The sequence below is a fragment of the Patella vulgata genome, chromosome 8 (genome assembly GCF_932274485.2).
Source record: "Patella vulgata chromosome 8, xgPatVulg1.2, whole genome shotgun sequence".
Classification (NCBI taxonomy): domain Eukaryota; kingdom Metazoa; phylum Mollusca; class Gastropoda; family Patellidae; genus Patella; species Patella vulgata.
In genome coordinates this window covers 41,087,335-41,110,212 of record NC_065886.2, presented here as the reverse complement: position 1 = coordinate 41,110,212, position 22,878 = coordinate 41,087,335, and the positions used below count along the sequence as shown (strand labels likewise).

The 22,878-nt window shown below is 34.9% G+C and overlaps 1 protein-coding gene across 1 annotated transcript in view; it reads right to left on the bottom strand.

Moving 5' to 3' along the window:
* The window catches only part of LOC126829812 (octopamine receptor beta-2R), a 55,037-nt gene that overhangs the window by 20,672 nt on the left and 11,487 nt on the right, over nucleotides 1–22,878 (bottom strand). The window lies entirely within an intron of this gene.

The following is a 22,878-nucleotide window of genomic DNA, read 5'->3' as shown; positions in this document are numbered from 1 at the left end:
TTGTACCGTCCATAATTGAAAATCAGGTCTACCAGAAACCAGGTAAAATATGCCTGTTAAAACCTTTACAAACTGTCTTTCTTGGCTGTATTCGTGGCCGTTGAAACCAGATATACCACTCTGGTCAGTCAGGCACTATGCAGGCTGTTGCGATTGGAGACTATCTCCGAAAAAAAATCTACTATACGAGGGTTTCCAATACTAGACATGGATCCAGCCAACCTTAGCTATGTTTACTCAACCTAACATCCATTACTGATGAATTTGATCCCCATGGTTACACACTTTCGACCAACTATTATGATGGAAGGCTAGAACTATCATTGTGACGCGTTCTGTATGGTGTTAAAAAGCCCGCAACTCGCTGATCTTCGCATTCTTTAATTTGTAAATTGGTAAAACTCTTTAGTATTGTATTGTTCCAAGAAATATCGGAATCTGAGTTCGAGGCACCTAAAACTCAGACCTAACTTCTGAAATGCTACATGGTCTTTCTACGAATGAAGAACACTGCCTAGTCCGAGCCTCTAATCCCGATGTGGCTAGTGAGAACACCCACTCCAAGATCTCCATTTGGTGACGAAACAGAGTCTGAATAAATTGGAAACAGGACTCTTAGAATGGCCTCCGGATACCATCTACTAATACAGATCTGCATGCATAGTTTTCTAAAAAAAAAATAGCTCCCAGCGGAAAGAAGTCGAACGACTATTTCTTGACTAATGGTTAGATATCAAAACCAACGACCAGAATATCTGACAATTCAGCAAACAATTTTATGTTATTGGCTGAGTTTATTTGCAAGGTACCTTCAGTTATCCTTAAATCTAACTGTCAATCGATTGTAGGTAACGACTTCAATACACTGAACAGATCATTCAGCGAACTACATACCCCCCCCCCATATATATACATATAGTATTACATTATGAATAATGAGTTATCGGACTTTAAGCTGAAACGTATAGTTTTCTTATTTTCCATATGGTTATGAGTTGTCTAGGTTTATTTGCTGACCTTAGGGACAGTTCTGGGGTGAGGCAAATTTTAAAGAAAATTCACCGAGAAAACACAGTTGGACACATTTTGAGCGGAAAGGCATATGCCAAGGCAACACGTGGATATTTTGTCATGGACTATGTGTTAATGAGCTGGCACGAGTTGTCATTACCACCAACAGGAAATGATGACATGTATATAGATATTCAAGAAATACATGAATTGTTTGACGAGATGATACAAGTAATACATTTTCACTCTCTAAACTCAACCATCCGCGAGAAATTAGATGTTTATGGTTCGAAGGGTGGCCATATTAGATTTATACTAATTATTGGACGTATGACGTTACGACGTCACGGGGACGTTATTTTGCAATGTTTTTCTGATTCCCTGGTAGCACTTTCCTATCTACCCGTAATACATGTACACCCTCCAAACTCATCCATTCCCGAGATATTGGAGTTTTAAGGTTTCAATGGTAGCCATATTGGATTTAAGTTAATTTAATTGTTGGCCGTATGACGTTATGGCATTGTTTTTCTAGTTCTTTGTTAACACTTTCCTATCTACTCGTAATACATTTACATCGTTCAAACTCGACCATTCCCGAGATATCGGAGTTTTAAGTTTCAATGGTGGCCATACTGGATTTATGCTAATTGTTGGCCGTATGACGGTATGGCGTCACAGGGACTCCTCTCCAAGATTCCGCCGAGAAAAATTATGTTGCAATTTGTTCTAGGTATCCACTCCATAGGAGAAAATTAGATTTATTAATACTAGTCCGAAATAAAATTATATTTTCAAAACGGTGAACAAAGTTTGTAATTCTAAAATATCCTAAAAGAATGAAGAAATAACTGACTTACTCAATGCCTCAAAATATATTCTTATCCATTTCATTCTCGAAATTACACGATTATAATCAACGTTGCCGTAAAAATCAGTTTGAGCTATCCAAACTCTTTACCACATAGCACAGCTTAACATAAACAATCTAGAATCACACCAACCTGTTTACTTCGAAGACTGATTACAGATACTAATATCTAATTAATAATATTCATATGATCATATCTTCTGCCGATATCCACGATTAATAATTTATATCATATTTTAGTAATCCATCTAATAATGTGGCAGCCTTGTCCAGAATTGATTAAATTCTAAGCTGTGTTGAGAGAATGTTGTTTGCTCATTTCGCCCTCCCATGTCCCGAGGTGTAAAATTCGTCATGGCGGTAAAATTTATCAATAATTGATATGATTATATATAGATAAATCCACGTCGTATACCTATCTAATACTAAATCAAGTTCAGATCTTCATAAATTATTCATCGAGTTGGGCATCAACCGGTGTAAGAACGTACATAAATACAGTTCAGTCAGGTAATGTTATCAGTTAGATTATATAAACGTAAAATCACATAGCAAATAAACAACATACCATTATTCAATAGTAATTATTTCGGACTACTTTATCATAACCCACACAACACTCTCCATCAACACCTTAAAGGAAAATATTGGTGTCAGCCATTATCGCATGTGATAGAACTGGTTAAACACGTTCCAAATATAATTTTAACACAGAGATCATTGCTACAAAAGATTTTAAGAAAGGAAGTGACGAAGGCAAAAGGAAAACACGAGTTATCTATCTATATAACTGACTGAAGTAACGAGCGATAACAGATACACATTTGGAACGTGTTTAACCAGTTCTATCACATATGTGATAATGGCTCGCACCAATATTGTCCTTTAACATGGAGAATAATCTGAATAAATATTGTTTAAAATCAACACATTAATAGCTGTCCACACGGTTTGGCAAAGCCATTTATTTGAATATTTCGTCTAAGGTGGGTCTTGACTTGAGTACTCTGCTAAGATTTTATACGTACATTTTACTTTGGCATCTATTTAGGATTTGATTAGGTATAAAGCTGTCCACACGGTTTGTCAACATCATGTATTTGAATATTTCATCTATAGTGGATTATGAGTAAGTAATGTTTGAAGACTATATAAACTAAATTGTAATTTGGAATCTTTGTACATTAAATATACATTAGTATATAAAGGGTTGGCTATTCTTGCTATAATAATTAAAAAATAGATGATAAAAAAAGAAAATGTTGAAAATTTCAGTCAAATTACTTTGTTCTGAACGGAATTGTCGCTGTTGGAATTTTGGACTAGAAAGGAGCATCAATTGTGTCTGCACCGTCTATGAGAATTAGCGATCGATTGATAGACAGACGATAACTCCACCCACATATTCTCGATTATCAAGTAACATGCTCAATGGCTATGGTAGCCTCGCTTGGCAGGCCTTTCATCACCAGTTTACGGTAATGACATAAACGACTAATGGTAAACGTTACCTTGGTCCGCAATTTATTGATTTAATTTTAAATGGACGACTGTGTAAATCCAAACTGTATCCAAACCATCCTTGGGTCTACAGAGTTGAATAAAGGTCTAATTAATAATTTGTATAACATCTGAAGCCTAAATAAAGACTTGCAATAGGCAGATTTAGCTCTTGCATAATGTATGTTTAACACATCTATATATCACAAACTGATTAGCTTGTCCACGCCATCTTTTTATTGTTTTGATTGAGTAGGGGTTTATATTAGGTCCGGAGATAAAAATCAAGGAAGCGGATTCTTTTTCCCCGCGGAGGTTTTTCTATCCACACTGATGACGCCAAACATCAGTCAACTGGACCTCCTGTTTTTCTTATGACAAAGGGAGAAGATGACACGCTCTATCTTCGCACGACAGCGATTGTATAAGTGTGTTTTAGGGTGACTTTTTGATATACAAGGACTAATTTTATTTTGTGTGTTTACGAATTTTAAAATGTATATAATTTAATTAAATCAACCTGTCCATTATATCATATTTAATGTATTGGACGTTAAATCTGTAATACACAACAAGAACAACAACTGGTAGCGACATAATCGATTGTATGTACCATTGTCGACATAAGAAGCCAAATAATTAAACTTCAAGTAATTAACGAACCGATTTCCTATTTGAACATTTTATCGAATAGAGCTTGTCCGAATTTTTAAGTAAATCAAAACGGTGTTTCACCTTTCTCCTTGTTATTGAATAATAATAAACATATAACTCAAAACAGAGTTCAACATACTATATTACGGTTATACCAACAAACGAACTGAATCTCACGCATATACCAACAAACTAAATCTCACGCATATACCAACAAACTGAATCTCACGGCTATACCAACAAACTGAATCTCGTGGCTATACCAACAAACTGAATCTCACGGCTATACCAACATTCTGAATCTCATGGCTATACCAACAAACTGAATCTCACGGCTATACCAACGAAATGAATCTCACGGCTATACCAACAAACTGAATCTTACGGCTATACCAACAAACCAAATCTCACGGCTATACCAACAAACTGAATATTACCAACAACCACATTTCTCGAATACAACCTTAAATGCTTTAATCCTTCTGTACAGGAGCCACGGTGGCTCAGTGAGTAGGATGTTGGCTCACCAACCTTAAGGTCTAGTGTTTGATCCCTGCGTTGGCAGAGAAAGTTCATCGGGGTTTTCCGGCGTAGTTCCCCATGTCAGTGGTGGAGGAAAGTGGAACTGGCAAGGGACAGTGTATAGTCGTTCGGATATTACGAAAAACCGAGCCCCTGTGTACACATTGGCATTCACGTAAAAGATCCCTTGGCAGTTGGCATTTGATATAAGAGTAGGAATTCATGTCGCTGTCCGGACACAATTCATCTCATAGCACAGTGTATGGCATATGCCCGTTTTCATTAGCCGAGTCGGAGCAGAACAAAAGGTCGTTAAAACCCACTTCCTTTCATACGTTTCAGAGCTGGTTCCCCATGAACGATTAATTCACCGTTTTAGTCTCATTTGTCTAAGTATGTTGACTAAATTAATATAAGTAATCTTGATTAAAGCATTTCTAACACTAATGTGACTTTAATAAAAACGAATTGCAGACTGCTAAACCAATAACTGTCAATAACCATTGAAACTTACAGTACACGTCTGCGATATATGAGTCTGCTCTTGTTTATAAGACCTTGCGTGAAAAAAGACAATGACTTTTACTAAGAGTGTTTAAGACGGTTTTGGATTGGTGCTTGTCTGGGAAATAGAGGACCCCATTTGCTTTGGTAAAGAGGGAAAACATCAGAGTGGAAGGCCGCAGACCGCTCAAATATCGATAGGGCTCGTCCACTCCATACTGCAATGCCTCACGCAAAATTTGAAAGGAATCCGTTAAACATTATAGTTTCTATCGCGCTAGCAACCTTTTTTTTTCGAAGGAGCCAACTGTAGCCTTTGTGTCCTCTCACTACGACAAACTGTATGTCCTCTCACTGCGACAAACTGTTGCCTTTATGGCCTCTCACTACGACAAACTGTAGCCTTTATGTCCTCTCACTTCGACAAACTGTAGCTTTTATGGCCTTTATGTCCTCTCACTACGACAAATATTCACACCAAATTTGGAAAGAATCCGGTAAAAGCTGTGGCCTCTGTCGTGTACACAAGTGTTTTGGCAAAATGAGTGGGGGGGGGGGGGTAACTTTGAGTGACTATTGAATAGACAAATATATACAGAAATTCAAACAGAAACATACTTGAAATGGTCGATATATTAAATAAACAGCGTGTTTCTTTTATTCTTCATTTGAATATATGACTTGGGTTAGAAAAAAAATCGGTGTCAACATGTTCTGTTATTTTATCCAACCATTTACACTTTAAATAATTATATACTATAAGCTTACACGATACAATCTTGAGGCCGCTATCATAGAAGGTATTATAGAGTTGCGTGTTTTCGTCCAGTGTGCTAATTCACCAAGATAAAAGCAATAACAGTTACCGAACTTCGATATTAATTATCACCCACGTCAACTTTTATTATTTTAATTTGGCATGCGCATATTTAACCAGAGATACAGTTATATTATTTGCTATAGAATCACATGCAGACAATATATACCCCCCCCCCCCCCCGGAAATAAACATTATAAAAAGAAAGTAAATATTAAATTACCAAAAAGTAAATTAAAAGTTAAAGAAGCAACGTAGAATTAAAATTTAATTAAAGAAAACTCTTAAAATAATTAAAAGAAAACAAAGATATTTTTAAAAATTAACAAAATGATACAAATGAAATATCTTCGTCCGAAGAAAATAACACCTCACCTCCCTCTACGGTTGACCATATACCATGGAATGGGGATCTTACGCATACCACTTCTTAGTCTTACCTTGTTACATTGTTTGCAGAAGAGCCATCTCTGAAATTCTCAGATTGAAACGGGGGTGAGAGGAGTGGTCTTTGGTGCGCGCTTTACATCATACGGTCTGTCATTGAATCGAGTGGCGTTGTTTCGAGCCCCAGCTTCTACGTGACAAGGAGGATGAACTCGTGTGTTTTCTCCAGGTCCCTCGTCCCCCCTCCCCCCTACGAACAAGCTAAGTATTGAAATAACCATATATTAGTCCCGAACAGACCTAGTTTGTGGACGTTTTACCCATTCTCTCTTAAATTGAAGGAACTGTATAATTAACACTGATGCTGCTGTTAATTGCAAAACAAAAGGTTAGATTTATTTCAGTCTCTGATATTTCTAGACATTAGAAGCAATCACATAATATGGTGATTAATTAGTAAACGCGCACCTGCCACGTCATTAGTTAATTTGTAAACACGTTTTAGTGTCGGGAAAGATCTTCGTGATTCCATTCAGTATACATGCAAGTAAGTTGAACATTAGACCTTCACCCAAGCTTAATTAAATAATTAAATGTTAAAAATCGAATGGTGGTAACAGAACCAGACTCGTAATTACATTCCTGGCATTACCGCAAGAAGGTATATATTGCTCTCATCTGAACATCACAAAATACAAAATAATAATAAAAAAAAACGTTTGAAGAATTTGTCCTGAGATTCAAGCACAAAGATGGGTTTTTATTAAAAGAGTGATCTGCATTTGCTTGTATTAAGGGGGTGTTAAGAACTTCTAAGCATACGAGAACTTTTCTTCATTTCCAATGTAGTATCCAAACCGTGATCGGTACGTCCCAAGGATTCGGCTTGAGAAAAAGGACAGTTTTACTGCTTTAAAATACCACAATAAGCATTAACCCCAGAGGCTCACAGCTATATTTTTTTTTCAACGTATATTCTAAACTGGATTTATTAAAATGCATTTGATCGGGCTTACTTATTATCAGTTAACGAAATGTTTATGTACAGAGCTATAGCATCCTCGGTCCAATTAACATAGCCACGTAAAGCAGTGTGATGTTAGCTCGGTTTTCGTTTTTCGATATCGGTGAATATAAAAAAACAAGCTACTCGCTTCTCGATATTGGCGATGTATATTTACAAAATGCCCCCTAAACACATTTCATTAAATAAGTTTTCTTAGATAAAGTAGAGATATCATCAATGAGGATGCCTGAGCAGTGGCTTCACATAAAAGATGCTCTTTCTCCTTGTTTTTTTTTGATATTGAAAATATCCGTTAAAACTTATAGCCTCTATGGCGATCATATAGTTTTCGGAAAGGAGGATATCGCTATGTTACGAAAGGTCGCGTCCTCTCAAGACCACAACGCTTCACACCGAAAATGAAAATAACTGGTAAGAAAATGTTCACACACCAATTATTGACGGACGGATCAAACCGAAGGACAGGATGATGACAAAATACGCGAACAATATTCCATATTTTAATCAAATTAACAAAAACATTATTCTACTTATTGTCTCTCTTGCCCAAATCCAAAGCTTACACCCGATGCTACACCATTATATATGCATGGCGCTAAGATGAAGAACAACATCACTCTTGCCCGAACAAGTAAATTGTTATTACATGAAATTTGTGATTTTTTTTTAATGCTCCTCAACATATCTATCGTAAAGTATAATATTGCACTTTAAATTCATTATCATCCATTTTGTTTCTGGTCAAATTTAAAATACAATCGCTGCTATATTAGTTCAATGTGTGCGGTTGAAAACCATGAAGTATCTAAATAAAGAAAACCAAGAAGAATCCAAAAAATAAAAACCGATGAACAACAACCAAGTGCATAACTACAGAATTGACTCAGTTTTAAAATAATCTGATTGATGCTTTCGTGATATCTGCAATTTTCTAATCTTTGACAATTTAGTTGCATGGGCAGATGTATTGTTTATATTCAATAATGAGTCATACACGACCAAAATTCACTTCTTTCTCATTTAATTCATGGAATTGTGTTCAAATTGAAACTAAACATGCCCTATTTCTCTTATTTATAAATTGGGATGGAATTGTTGAGTGGTTTGTTCGATTACGTCTTTAATGGAAATTCAAACGTCAATAATATGACAATTACCCTCTGGCATAATGTAAACAATATAACATAACCAGCACCAAATATACGCCTATTAGCAGCATTTCAAGTCAGGGACAGTAACTGCAAATAAAATTGATGGATGAGGACGAGTTTCGATGCAGTTCGCCTTTTTGACTAGCTGAATAATTGAAAAACAAATCCCCAAAACTCTTGCATATAGAGCGTTAACAAAGTTCAGTAACACTCTGACCTCTAAAAATCTAAACAGACATGGGTGGCGCCAAAATACACCCACACTAAGTGCTGTAGTACTAAAAGTACAACAAAAAAGTGCGAACTCCTCAAAGAGAAATAACATCAAGCGTTCCCCCACCCCCTACAAAAAGAAAACCCGAAACATTAATTGGTTTAAGTATAAAACTATAACCCCCTAAATGAGAAGTGACGTCAGGTACGTTAGAATGAGTATTCTAGTTACACTGAATTAAAGTCAATGTCAATTTACATATAAATTGGCACCAGAATAGCTTGTATTTATTTACCATTCCACGTCTTTTAAACAAAGGGATCAAGTTATCCCTATAATTGTTTACGTAAAGTATAATTGAATTGGGCTAGTTGAAATGGTTAAATAAATAGTTCCTGTTTTTCCTATGATCATTTTGATATATATAAACTCGGCCAGATTGGAAGGGGCTATGTTTACAAGAAAACAATGCCTTGTCGAAACACTCAACAGTCGTGTTCAAATGTTAACGGAAGAAGTTTATATATAGAAAATCTATTTTTACTTTTGTTTATTGTTCAACAGACTTACATATATATGTGTGTCTTGGATTAAATATGGGTGGCAGTTGGTAATATCGTCATAATAAATATTTAGGAAAAATTATTTTTATATTATATTTTGCCAGATTAGCATGAATCATTTCAAATTATCTCATTACCTTAATTAATTAGCACATACATGTGGTCACTAAACTTTATTAAAAACTAATTAAATGAAATGGGGTTTAATGGCCTACTGTTCTGCTCAGACTGGTCTAATGAAGAAGGAAAAACTAATTAGTAGCCCTATATTTACATTTTAACGACATAAGCCAGACTATTCATATATCTTAACGATGAAATTTTAATGTACCGTTCTAATGTAAAGACTTTCTGTTATCTTATTACCTACTACTGGTTTGTATACCAAATATTGTAGAATTGTTAGGATTTTATCTGTTTAAGGCACAGAAAGATGGCGACGTGAAATCAATACTAACAAATGCAGATAAATTAAGTTAGAATTGATGGTGTTTTTAATACAGATACTATTTTTTATGTTATTATAACTCAGTTAATTTGACCTTTGTTCTGGTGTATTAGCGCTTAAATTGTTCTCTACAAACTACACAAGACAAGGCGTTAAAGAAACAAAATGGCGGGTCCGGTAGCACCTAGACAATAATCTCCTAGTGGTAACTATAAGCTCTTTGATGACCCGAGGCAAGAACACTCTCTCAGATTCAATTATGAATACACCGGAAATCGGTCTTTACAGCCTAACTTTGCAGACAGACAAATCTTTTGTTTTGATTGGGTATGGTGTTTGGAAAGAGGGTGGCATTTGAACATTGTTCTATACAGAATTTAAATGTAAATGCTGAGAAGATGAGGAGGTAGAAAAATTCGGAATTTCAACATCGCCGCATGAAAGGTCGCTGCATTTTTTTTTTCAAAAAAGGATCCGCGGGAATTCGAGCAGTCGCAAAAAATGGGAGACTCTCGTGAAATGGCATTTTTCAGCAGCATACAAACAGGCATATTTGGGAAGAACGGGCGCGTTGGTGTTTTTATCGTCAAAGGCTGTCGGTTATCTTGCATTATTAAATTTTGTCCGTCGTATTTCTGGAATTTTCGACGACTTAAAGCTGTGTTTGTGTACGTTAATCAAATTGTGAAATCTAATGATTTTCTTTCAGACTAAATACTGTCAAACTGTCATTCTCGGTGTAATAAGTGTAAGACAGTGTCAATTTAACATAACAAACTAAGTTGTATGGAAACAGAACTACCGACAGTTGTCTATCCGTCACTCACAATGTCATGAATCGCATGTCCTAAGATGGCAAGATGTATGAAGTCACACAAAAAAGTGATCAGTTAATTAAATTTCTTTGGTTTATATGTGCCATACACAATCATTCTTCCATCAGCCGAACCAGTTAAACAATCGGACCTTGGATTGAACATGGATTTCAGAAGACGAAGCCACGGAGTAAAAAACAAAATCGAAACAATACTTAAAAACAATTATTAGAACTTTTTAAAATCAGCACCGGGGCAACAAGGCTTGTTATCTTTTAAAAAGACAATTAGTAGAATCTTTAAAACAATATCGGGGCAAAAGGATCGTCAGCTGTTTAAAAACAATTATTATTATTTTTAACAGCAACATCGGTCGTTATTTTTTTTATTTTTTAAAAAAAAACAAAAAAAAAAACAATTATAAGAATCTTTTAAAGCAATAACACTATATAGACCAGGAAACAAAAACCAAATATCGGGGTATTTCATTAAAGGATACGAAAAAGTAGCTAAATGAGTTATACGCCGCCTTGATAAAGTCTTAAATTCGATCGGTTGGTGGGCACATTCTGAACACTTACGAAGCATTCTTCTCATTTGAAAACGTTCAGAAATAAAGATCATTATTGATATAACAAATTGTATTTCGTTTATGATTCAAATGTGTGAGAACATTATGAGATACATGCCGTTGTAGTAATGAGTGTCGTGTCCGAGACCAAGTAATCTACTCTTTATAGAACTACTTCTCTTACTTTCTACATAAGTAGAAACTCTTTCGTTGACCCAAAAACAAGTGCTAAATATATGAATGCATTGTCAAATGGGTTAGAAGTGTATACAACCCTGTGAAAATTGAAAAATATACAGTCTCACCTTTTTACGTTACCGGGCAATTACTATACATTAATTGATATAAATTTTTAACACACTACAGTATTAAACTACTGGACTGAAATTAGTTATTGGGGTGTAAATACCCCGGGTTACGTTTTCAGAAATAGGTCTCTAAATAATTGTATTTAACATCTGTATACAGTTAAGTGTAACCTAGATATTGTGTTGTCCTGAACTTTCAATTTTCATCTCAAATTCTGTCAATTTCTGTTACATTAACGACCGTTATATTTCATTAAAAACTCATGGTAATACGAATATTTAAGTAAGGAATATATCCGAGGTGTCGTATTGTTTTAGCAGCTTGTAACTGAAGGTATATCATATGTGAGACAATAATTTCGCATCTGAACATTTTCTGTGACATTTAACTACCGGTATATGTGATTAAAAACTCATGGAAATAGGAACGTTTAAGTAAGGAATATCCTCAAGGCATCGAATTGTTTTAACAGATGTTAACAGCAGTTGTATCACTTGTAAAACAGTTATTCCGCTTCTGAACTTGAAATGCTATAATTTTAAGGAGGTTTTTATAGCCTTTCCCGGGTTTAATATTTTAGCGATTTGCGAATGTCCATTTATTCGTATGAATTACAATTTTTATTTCAACCTGAATTTAGGAATTGTCATTTATAAAAACTGGGGTCAGATGGAAAACAAACAATATTGTTAAAGCGGTATCATGCAATGTTGAAGACAGCACTCAAACTAATTGCAGCGGCATACAAAAAACGGAATTATTGAAAATCGCCATTACAGCTGTGGAGTATGGTTTGGATTACATTACTACCAGTTTACACTGATTTGAATCGTAAGCATCGTCATGCTATTTTCAATTAATAACTAGCCAGTTTTTCACAATATTCAATAAAAACAACGTTGAAATATCTCTTTTCGCACAAGGTCAATTCGACCAACCCACAAGTCTTTCTTCAAAGTGAAATCCACATCTGTACAGGCTACATGTAACTCATTTAGAACATTGATCGCAACTGCCATTTGGATCAGGACTATCGTGTAACTAAAAAAAGGTGTTAAAGAGTGGCTTCTGAAAAGAAAACCCAACTATAGGCGTGGGCCTCAATAATACGCTCATCAGCAGCAAATATAACGAATATTTTTCCCTGAACAGGATTTTAAACACTTAATCGAAATTGTAAAACAAAATTCCACTAAAGTCACCACTTAAACATGCAGTCCATCATTTTGGGATTCCGAATGCCCCAGTGGACAACACCACCAACTTTTAAAATAAAATGGGCGTATAAACACATGACAAAATAATAGTTCACCAACAATAGTTAACCGTGCTTCTAGATATCCATATATACCTTTTGTTTTGTGTTTTGTTATGAATAGTTAACCGCACCTCTAGATGTCATTTAAAGTTGCAATTGCAAATTTTCAAGTTATATTTTTAAAATGTACTAAAATAAAGCCTTAAAATAGATGGTATCCATAAACAGTCCTACCTTGTTAAAGAATAATCCTAGTAATCCTATAATTCGCTATTGCCAGCTGAGAAATTGGCAAAAATATCATTTTTAACTTCAAATTCCAACGTTGGAAAAAGGCTGCCCTATGTTGTCATTAGCAAAACAGGGGAGGTAATTGTGTTGTTATTTCCTGTGTCATAGACTTTTAAGGGTGGGAAATAATGCCCATGATCGTATAATAGTGATTTGATAACCTATTGAGCAAAAGACATAGAAATAATTATGTTTTGACTTTCTTAAAAAAATTGAAATTCTCGCTTTAAAGAATTAATAGTTCACCTGTTGAATTTACCAAACATAGATATATATTTTCGTCTGGCTTTGCATTATCGTATACTAATTATTAATTAAGTCAGCCAAATTTAACATATCAAGGTAACTATCATTTAGCATTATTAGGTATTTATTATTCAATCCATATTCGCCTTCTAGACATCCATCTCCTGTTTCTAAATCTTCTTCCCATCATTTTCCTGGCGACATTTCCTGTTTAAACACCAGGTGGCGTTATTGGAATTTATTAACTGTGCCTCAGGTCTAAAATGATCTTCTCATATGATGGATGGAAAGCTAAATACACTAATAATGAAACTTAAATAAGAATAATTGACTTCTACTGTCTCTAATTTTTGTTTCAAATGAACGAGTTTCTATTTTTGATCTTAAATTTCTGTTATTTGTGAGCTTTTGGTTAGTATTTCTGATATTGAGACGACAGGATCGAGGGGTTAACAGATATGAAATAGCGAAAACACCCACGAAAATCATGACACGGCCAATATATTATTTCCTTGGCATGGAAAAAAATATACATTTTTATCAGATATCAGACATATTGGACCACAAGATTAAACGATGGTTATAGGAGTATATCACTGAGGTCAATGGGGTAGAGAATGGCTGGTTTTAATCCAGTTATAGTGGTTTATTTCCCTTTCTACTTGACTGTTGGGATATTCATGAGCCCGGTTGTTGCAGAAAGGTAGATCTCATTTTACTTAATTTTTTTGACGGTCCAAAAACAGGGTGGGGTGCGAGAAACCTGGCACAGCTGCCCTCTCCCTACTTTCATCACATATTTCGTAATCGATTTTGAAATTTTCACTATTACGTTCCTTTATAATCTATTGGCAAAAAGAATCACATAAGCTGCACACGTCTGTTTCTTTCTTCATAAGTAGATAAGGATAGTCGTTTTGGGTAGAACCCAAGAAAGGTTCATCAGTCCGTCGTCATAGTTTACGATCTCATCGTCAAAAAAGGGAGACGATATTTTCCGAAGACAATGCTCACACTAGCCTTCCATTTGTTTAGATGCACCACACATTTGTTTAGACGCACCTCCCATTCGTTGAAGAATATATTTTATATGGGATCAAAAACGAGAGTTGAGGGTAGGCCTACATGTGATATAGAAAATAGAATGCCTCAATTTCCACAGGTAGACAAACAAACTAAAGTCCGAGGAAACAGCTGTCGAAAGTGCTGAAAATAAATACAAATGTGTGTATTTCTTTGTTTGATCAAACTCCACAAAAGTCTCTCCTAAACGATCCACCATTTTGCCAGGCAGAGACAAAAGATATACATCTACATGTAATATTGAACTTTCACCTATAATCCTTGACCAACAATTCTTAGTGATCTCTGGCACGATACACTCATTTTCTGACATAAATATATTGTAGAATAAATAATATATTATACACGATAAAAATAACTTGGGAGCGGCTTTAATACAAGTTAGTTTGACTCTCAAGAGAATACATTTCAGTTCTTGTGGATTTCTTAACGTGATGTCTAGTGTCTTGCAGGAATTGGTAGCATTCAGTGACCTATATGATTTAATATACTTCGACGTTTTTACAATATTTCGTCTGCGGCATATACATCATGTACATTTTCCATATCTTGATTGGATATTGGATTCAGAATTTAATAAAAGGGAATACAGAAATTTTAATTAAAATTCTTTATCCCTTGAATGTAATTATTTAAATGTATAATTTTCTTTGTAAAAGGAAATCATACTCTACGGCTCTTAAAGACGCCCTATATTTGCTTACGCTCTGGGGCATAATGTCGCTGAAATTAGGCTTACATTTGTGTGATTTCATATTCCATTTCACAACTGGTTCCGTGTGTAGTTTCGTATTTACATAGAGCACATGGTCCATTTTTATCAAACACAATGTCGCTGAAATCAGGCCCAGAAGCATTTATTTTGTCTCTAAATGAATTCGTTACGTGCACAGTTTCGGACTTTACAGAAACAAGTGAAGTGGCTTTTGTTTTCTGGGCTTTCTGTTTTTATTGTTGGGTTTCGAAGATTCTTATAACATCAGATGTTCTCGTTACCAAGCGTCGAGTCGATCTGATATTGCCTTTTCAAAAATTTAAAGTTCGCTACATGCAGTATGGTTTCTTTGATACAAAGCCCCCACACCCATTCGTTACAGAATGTCAAATTGACCACAGTAACTTTCAGATATTCTAAAGGGCCAAATACTTAATATAGATCTACAAAGGCCCTATATTTAAAGACCCAAAAGGACTTTACAATAGTAGAACACGGTTCTACACAAGGGGAACCAAGCAAAGTTTTCTTATTAAGCGACCATTGTTATCTCAATGGAGACATACATTTTGGGTTTCCTTTAGTACAGACAAGTAAATATTTCTATTGAAAATCCATCACACAATAGCCACAATTTCCCAGACAGAACCGCTGTTATACTAGTCATCGATGATAGATATGTTAATGATAATAACGAATGTAGACTAAATTAGACATTGGTCTCCCCTCATTCGACCTTTGGCTTTATAAAACAATTCATCTGTCAGCAGGTAAGCTATATATATATTTTAGATATACCAATGTGATGATACAACGTTACATAAATAGAATATCATGCCATCTACTATTGTTTCAGAGTCTGGGGAGCTAATAATATACACAAGGAATACCGTTATAAATTTCTGATAAAAAATCAGTAAAACAAAGTTTCCATCAGTAATCTACGTCTATAGATTAGAAACATTTATTTTAAATTGGTTTCCTAATTTCCAAAGTCTTTAAAAACATTATGATCAGCGTGAATTTTGGTTTGTGGCTAGATTCTTTCAGATATTTGTCAGTAATTTAACAAATTTCTTGTATTCTAGAACAGATTCTATTAACAATGCCAGAATTACATAAATACAGATTTGATTTTATAATCAGATGTTATATTAAGTTTTAAGAACCTAGTTTTTCTTCGAGCATTGTGCATTACATACATTTCAAGTTACCTCTCCAGTATTCAAACGGATAGTTTATTTATTTTCTCTGCAATTCATTAACAGAACCATATACTGTTTGTGCGATTGATAATCTGTGGTCAAATATATATGAGAAGGAGAGGGTGGAAAGAGATTTAACGACCACTCGACAAAAATCATGTTATTTCGGGACTAATATAAGATACAATTTTATTTTAAGAAGGTGAAAAAACCCACTCCTTGTCACGTACAAGCATGGGACCGAAACCACGCGACTTGGCTGAATGACAGACCTAATGATCTAAAGCGAACCTTTTAGACAACTGAATCCCAACCCCCCGATTTATGTTAAATCTAGCAAAGGATCCATATACCCCATCTAGAAACACTAAACGCTAGACTGCGAAATAGTCACGTTCTCTGGCCATAGTTATCGAACTAAATATAGTTATTTTACTGGTCATGATATGTAGTCACTAGAGCGGCTAGCATATAAACAAAAGAGATTAATTACAAGATCAGCGTATACCATTTCATTACTTTATAGTAAAAATGTCTGCCAATATAATTATTTTCTGGTATACGAACGTAAGGTCAAAGAATCACTTAAACAAAATGAACAAACCATTAATGATTTCTTTTTCTGAATTTTGTCCGGCATTCAGTGATTTGGGTATACATATATAACCAAGTATTAATTAGGTTTTAGGATGCCTAACACATATCTATATATATTTCCAGATAAAGGTCTATAGCAGGTCGACTATCTTCTATTTAAGGAAAACTTTATATAATTAAACTCCAGTAAAAGGGCACCCAGTAGGGCTGGGTTTAGTATTAGGGTTATCAGATAAGACACCAACAAGAGAAGTTGTCTCTATTTCATTAGCTGTCAATCCCCGAAAACACTTAAGCGGACTATGTGATTTATTTACCTTCAAATATCGATCATTTGTTGGAAATGTGCAAGATTTGAAGAATATTGCCGATTTTAACTCTGCGTATATTGCAAGAATTTTTTCCATTCCATGGAAAGTTGTCGTTTTCAGTTTCCCATTCCACTAATATAGCACGTTTAAACACGTGGTTGTTAGGGTTTTATTTTTGTCTATCTCTATATTCCAACCGAAGCTTAATTTCGCAAAGGATTTTACTCAGTGCGAGGATTATCCCAAGCACTCTTATACTCGGGTAAACTTTACTTGCTCTTTTCCGCCCCCCCCCACTACTAAAAGACCCCTACGCGCAAGCGAATTATTGAAATAAAATTGAACCATGTGTTAGTCCCGAAATGACCTAGTTTGTGCCGAGTGGACGTTAAACCCCATATCTTTCTCTCTCTCTCTCTCTCTCTCTCTCTCTCTCTCTCTCACTTGCTCTTTTGCGTTTGTGAACCGGTTTTGTTTCCAAGAAGTGAACATAGCCTTGATTATATGCAAACAATATTCACTTTGGTGACTTAGTGGTGAATTTCGAAGTAAAATTTACATTTGTACATACTATTTGACAATATACCAAATTTGACAATGCCCCTGTAATTACAAGTACTAGGGAACCTAAGTTATATAGCGAAATACAGATTATCATAAATAAATTTATTACCGTTTTCTCAACGGAAGAAAAAATCTTAAAATACACAGCCAGCGGTAAAACTGTTTATATCATGTTTAAATATTATAAAAATACAATTGTTTATTATATGTATAATTACACAGTTGTTTATTATATGTATAATTATACAGTTGTTTATTATATGTATAATTATGCAATTGTTTATAATGACACAAATCTTTCAATATGTGTAAAGATACAATTCTGTATAATATTATAAATTGTTTATAACGTGTACAAGGATACAATTGTTTATATGTATAATGATACAATTATTTATGCCTAATGTATCGAATGATTATTAGGTCAAAATTGATGTTAACGCTTTCTAAACACGTTCGGCTTTTTTGTCATTCTGTTGTCAATTTCCATTGACCCTTTCTTCGAGACCTGAGACATGATTGTCCGTGGCATTCAGCCATTTCGTTCCAGGAACTGTTTCATGAACTATTTACTATACGATGTTTGGTTATTGAAAGATCCGTTGTTGACAAAGCCGAACTAATGAGTAAATCTATATGGAAATTTGTCGTAATATTATTACTACTACGGAGGCCATTCGTAGGTCAACTGTGACGTATCAGCTAAGGTTATATCATTATTAGAAGTAGATTTGAATTTTAGTAATGAAGAAGGCCATATAATGAATAATTTTGAGATGTTTTTTTTTTATATTTTCGGTATAGTGTTACAATAACTATGAATTTTAAAATAATTTTTGATTGTAAGATGGAATGGATTGCGGTTATGAGCTCTATGCAATGTAATAAATGTAAACATCAATGGAATTGATATTCCATATCTAGTGTTATTTCATTGGGAGAAAAACAACAAAGTTGATCATCCCTTGTTAAATAGTCAACGATAATTTTCTAACATTGTTATTTCAAAGGATCAAACATTTTTGGATCCTTCTAATGGCCATCAAAAATATAATTGACTTAATAAGCCAAGAATAAATTAATTATTACAAACTGGCGACCACTAATTGGCCATTTGAATTTGAGTGCATGCCAATTAATGTTCCACGTTGCATAGTACCACCACTCACCCAATGATGAAGACATACTGTTTTTATTATCAAATATATTGGTAATGTACTTAAGATAAAATAATTTAAGTAGAAAAATGGAAATAAAAATTAGTTTGCTCATTTTTGTAAGGACATGTCTTTTTTTACCATCTGAGGCGGTGTTTAGTAACCCGGGATTCAATTGCTTGGTGAAATAGGTCCGGAAGTATATTTGGGAAAGATAAAATATGAAATTGGTGGATGGTGAATTTTAGTAGCTTATATGAATGACGAGTTCGGTTTAATAAATATGTGAGCAGGATGGCACTCGTCTATATCCCCGAATATGGAAAATTTGACAGAACAGATTAAATCCACCCGGAAGTGGGGTGTAATGGTCTAAATTAAGGTTCAGTTTTACAGATCCGGAAATATAACATATGGTTATCATTCATTCTGATGATGGGGGCCATGTTTGTTAAGTGGGTAAGGCGCTGACTCGCTAGCCTGGTGGTCGGGTGTTCGATCCTTGCATTGGCCAATAAAGTTCATCCGGATTTTCCGGCGTGGTTTCCCCTTGTCAGTGATGCAGGATAGAGGGCTTGACAAGGAAAGCTGTCAAGTCGTTCGAATGGTACTAAAAACCGAGGTCCATTGTACATATTGGCGTGCACGTAAAAGATCCCTTGACAGTTAGAATTCGATATAAGAGTAGGCCGTAGTGCCGCTGTCCGGCACAGTTTCTCTCATAGCACATTGCATGGCGTATACCCGTTTTCATTAGCCCAGTTCGGAGCAGAACTGTAGGACGTTAAACCCCATTTCATTCTTGTGATGTGGAGTCAGACCTATTTTGTTGCACTCAAGTGCAATATCATTATATCCTAGATTAACAACTGAAAGTGCGATTATTGGTTAGACCTTGGCCTACATGTGATTAAATGTTTTTATTCCTTACCGCCAGGCACAATTGACATACTTGAAGAACAAATTAATAGCGAATGAATAACACGAACTGAATTCCACTCTTTAAAAAAACATTATCAATGAAATGTGCCTGTAATTGGGGTTCAATTTTACTAGCATGGCACTTTGGTCTTTAAGTTATATCCCGAGTTTATATAATAAAAGATTTTCTGCATTGCACTGTGAATACAAATAACGTGAGAATGTTCAACTCGTATTGGAAACATTCCACCATCCACAATGAGAAGATGGCGTGGAAAAAGTTTCCAATAATTATTAAATGTGACTTTCCGAAGCCTGAAGCCATTAATGAACACACGATTGGACTTATGGCAGCATTTGATTCAATATTTGATGAATAAGATTCAGATATTATAGAATTCACGTGTGTCTTTATCTGATGTTTAAATAAGCACATTCGCTATTCTTTTGCCCAAAAGTAATTTGATTGAAGAAGGGTGGAGTATCTATTTAATGTATTTCAAGAGCTACTTGTTCTGTGGACGTTGGTATTTGCCATCAATGAATGAATCATTGGATGGCAGCAAGTCTGACATGGATACATTAAGAGTATTCTAACTACTAACTTGTGTAAATATTATATTGTACATTTGCACCCGAAATAGTCTTATTTCAGTTTTCATATTTCAGCATCATTTAGCTATTTTATAACTACCGCTTGTGTGATATACTTCTGAAAACTAGAGTGATTAATATTTCCCCCGAATTAATAATGTAGATATTTCATTATTATACATTTTCAACCGAAATTGTCAAATTCAATTTGCATATTTGCATAACTACCACTAGGGTAGACTAAAGTAATTATTTTTTTTTTCAAGCAGACGACTAGAACAATTGGCTGCGTTTCTGGTTAAACACAGAAAGGCAACCAATTGTTCCTGTACTAAATTCCCACACCAGTAAAATATAGAGACTGATTATTAGGGCAGAGACCGCCCTGCATAATATAGTTCAACTTCAACCAGAAACTAAATGAAATGAAATGGGGTTTAACGTCCCACTGTTTTGCTCCCAACTGGGCTAATGAAGGCGGTCATACGCCATACAGTGTGCTATGGCGGAAATTTTGCCCGGACAGCGGCGCTCCGGCCTACTCTTACATCGAATTCCAACTGTCATGGGATTCTTTACATGCACTTGTGCACTTTATTAGTCAAGGTTTCTCGTTCCATCCGAACGACTATACATTGTTCCTTACAAGGCCACATGTCCTGCACCAGTAACAAGGAGAACTACGCCAGAAAATCCCGATGAACTTTCTCGGACAACGCATGGATCGAACACCGGGGCATCCGGGTTAGCGAGTCGACATCTTACTCATTGAGCCACCGTGGTTCTCCAGTCAGAAACAAACCATACCTTTATGTATGGATACGTAATTTAAGAGAACATTTGGTAAATGGGTACACATACTATTTTTGATCTGCAGTTTCCGAGCACATGAAAAAGTGTACGGTAGCTGGTAGAGGCATCAGTGTTATGTCTCTCAGATATAATTTGGGAGACCCTTTGTCATGTCGGTTGAAAGTTGAGTATAAATACCAGCACATATATCAGATTTGATATTTGGGAACACAAGAAAAATTTCGATTTGTTAACCAGGTGGCAGAAGCAATGTTAAAACTAAACCGAATCCATCAATATAAAGCTTATATCGACCACCATCCACAGACAAACGATTAACTTCGATGTCTACAGATATTAACGGTTCTGTATATCTCTCTTTGTACATGTGGTAACAATTTATACCACATTTTTATCTGAGCCTCAGACAGTATTTGTGTAGAAATTCCACGTTACTAAAGCTCTAATGATAGATAACTTCCAGACTGGAGGGTGTTCGCGTTTTATAACATAATATTTGATATAAATCTCCAATTATTACCCCTCCAGGATATGGAAAGATGAATTTGAAAGGCTCTTAAGACGCCCGTTCTGAAATACTTGATCAGTTCTAAATATTGATCCTCTGGATGTCAATATAGCTGAAAATCAAATCATTAAACTGAATATTCCCTTAGCGTGATGAAAAGATTCTGGGGAGAGGGGGTGGGGTAGCCTACCGTATGTCTTTTACCATCCATAATTTCTTCAAATATTGAACTAAATTGAAATTCATATAAATAATTAACGCGATGTAATGTCTCGTCAACCCAATGCTTAGAATTATGAATTTACCATTTAAAGACTCAAAATTTATGTTTATGAAAACAGTTTTCTTTTTAAATTTTAAAGTGGAAGTTCCGGATCTGATAGAGTATAACTTGTTCGTTCGCAAGTGACCGCTTGATTTTCTTAATGTGGTTTCTTAAGTCATTTAAAGAATTCTGCTGTTGCACTGTTCCAATGAGTTGGCAATAGTGATGATCTTTTACAACTATAATTTATCCAAGTCTGTAAACATCGTTATCCAGAAACCTGGAGATAAATGGGAATGTATTACCAAAATGAAACGTTGTCTTAATTAACAGAAGTAAACTAAAAGTTTTTATTTCTGCAAAAGGGTGGCACCGAACTCCCATAGACTTGTACAGCACCGGGGAAAAGGTTTGTAAGAGTATTCCACACATACCTTACCTGGTCGATTCACTAAAACATATCAAAGACGTCTACATTTAAATGTGCTTAATAATCAATTAATTAAACAAGTAATGTATCCTATTACCGAATACAATGTCCACGTCTACATTATCTTATCATATTTTCATTTTGAATTCCCTAATGCAATATTGGTGTAACATGATCCCAGTAAACAAAATATTTTTTCTAAGAATTTGATTAATTGTTTTTTGTCTTCTGAATATCAAAATATCTAGAAAGGAAATGGGAAAAACCAACTCTAAATTCTAAATTCGCGATAAAGTTCACATTTACTGCCAGAATAATTTGTTTTAAAAATATTCCCTATACATATAACCGTAGCAGTGAGTAGGCAGGGGGTCTCAGTGAACACGTACACAAAGAATCCGAGCTAAATAATTTTTACCGATCTATGAATAAAGTAAGTACATGTAGTTATTTTAAGCAGCCATAAGAATATATCTTATATAAGTATATTAGTATTACAAGCGTTAACATCTTGTAGCGAGAATGTTAGCATTAATATTGTTTTATGTTAGAGTGC